Source organism: Bison bison, unplaced genomic scaffold (assembly GCF_000754665.1).
Source record: "Bison bison bison isolate TAMUID 2011002044 unplaced genomic scaffold, Bison_UMD1.0 scf7180017864371, whole genome shotgun sequence".
In the NCBI taxonomy this organism is placed as follows: domain Eukaryota; kingdom Metazoa; phylum Chordata; class Mammalia; order Artiodactyla; family Bovidae; genus Bison; species Bison bison.
In genome coordinates, this window is record NW_011494943.1 from 7,777,331 (window position 1) to 7,779,259 (window position 1,929).

Consider the following 1,929-nt stretch of genomic DNA (forward strand, 5'->3'; position numbering starts at 1 on the left):
TGGGTATATGTCCAAAAGAACTAAAGGCAGGGTCTTGAGATATTTGTACACCCACGGTTATACCAGCATTATTAACAATAGCCAACAGATGGAAGAAACTCAGTGGCCCTCAAGGAATAAGCAAAATATGGTCTAATCCCTACAATGGGATATTATTCAGCCTTAAAAAGGAAGAAAATTCTGATACTGCTACAACATGATTGAAGTTTGAAAATATTGTGCTAAGTAAGCCAGTCACCAAAAGACAGACATGGTAGGATTCCACTTATATGAGGTATGTAGCGTAGTGAAATCCATAGAAAGTAGAATGGTGGTTGCCAGGGGCTGGAGGAAACGGAAATGGCGAGATAGTGTTTAATGTGTATAGAGTCTCAGTTTTGCAAGATCAACAAGTTCTGGAGATTGGTTGCACACCAATGTGAATATTCTTAACACTACTGACTGCACACAAAATATTTAAGGTGGAAAACTGTGTTTTTTATATTTTACCATGGCTAAAAATAATTTCTAGGGAATTCCCTAGTAGTCCAGTGGTTAGGTCTCTATACTTTCACTGCCAAGAGCATGGGTTCAATCCTTGGTTGGAGAACTAAAGATCCTACAAGCCATACAATATGGCCAAAGTTTTTTTTTTAATTAAAAAATAATCAGTTCAGTTGCTCAGTCGTGTCCGACTCTACGACCCCATGGACTGAAGCACGCCAGGCTTCCCTGTCCATCACCAACTCCCAGAGCTTGCTCAAACTCATGTCCATCGAGTCGGTGATGCCATCCATCTATCTCATCCTCTGTCGTTCCCTTCTCTTTCTGCCTTCAGTCTTTCCCAGCATCACGGTCTTTTCCAGTTCTTCGCATCAGGTGGCCAAAGTATTGGAGTTTCAGCTTCAGCATCAGTCCTTCCAATGAATATTCAGGACTGATTTCCTTTAGGATGGACTGGTTGGGCCTCCTTGCAGTCCAAGGGACTCTCAAGAGTCTTCTCCAACACCACAGTTCAAAAGCATCAATTCTTTGGCACTCAGCTTTCTTTATAGTCCAACTCTCACATCCATACCTGACCACTGGAAAAACCATAGCTTTGACTAGAGGGACCTTTGTCAGCAAAGTAAAAAAATAAATAATTTTTTTTAAGTCAGTCTGGGACTTCCCTGGCTGTCCAGTGGTTAAGACTCTGAACTTCCTGCTCTGAACCAGCAGGGGGCACTGGTTCAATCATCTCTGGTTAGGGAACTGAGATCCTACATGGCGGCGGGGGAAAAAAAGAAGGGGGAAAAAAAGTCTCCTAAATGTCTATCAACAAATGAAATGAATAAATAAAATGTAATTATTACACAATGGGACAATATTTGCCCATAAAAAGGAATGAAGTACTGATACATTACAGATGAATCTTGAAAAATTAGGCTAAGTGAAAGAAGTTATACACAAAAGGTCACATGTGTGATTTCATTCATATAATGAATGAACAGGTAAAGCTATAGATTGAAGTGGGGAAGAGGAGCCCGAGGGAAGTTCAGGGCTAGTGTAGGAGCGCTTATCAGGAAAAGAAAATGCCCTTCCAGAAACTCCAACCTGTAATTGACAGCAAGAACCTTTTAGAGCTTCCCTAAAGGCTCAAGTGGTAAACAGTCTGCCTGCAAAGCACAAGACCCAAGAGACTTGGGTTTGGTCCCTGGGTAGGGAAGAGCCCCTGGGAGAGAAAATGGCCTGGAAAATCCCATGGGTGGCTGGAAAAGAGACTGTATACACAGTGACAGAAAGAGTGGTGGGCTAGGGTTGAGGTGATTTCTTTTGGCGGGAGCAAAAATGTCCTAAGATTGTGGTGTTTGCACAACTTAGTGACTATACTAAAGAGCAAATAAACACTGTATATGAGTAAACTCCATGGTGTGTGAATTATATTTCAATAAAGCCTTTTTTTTTTTTAAT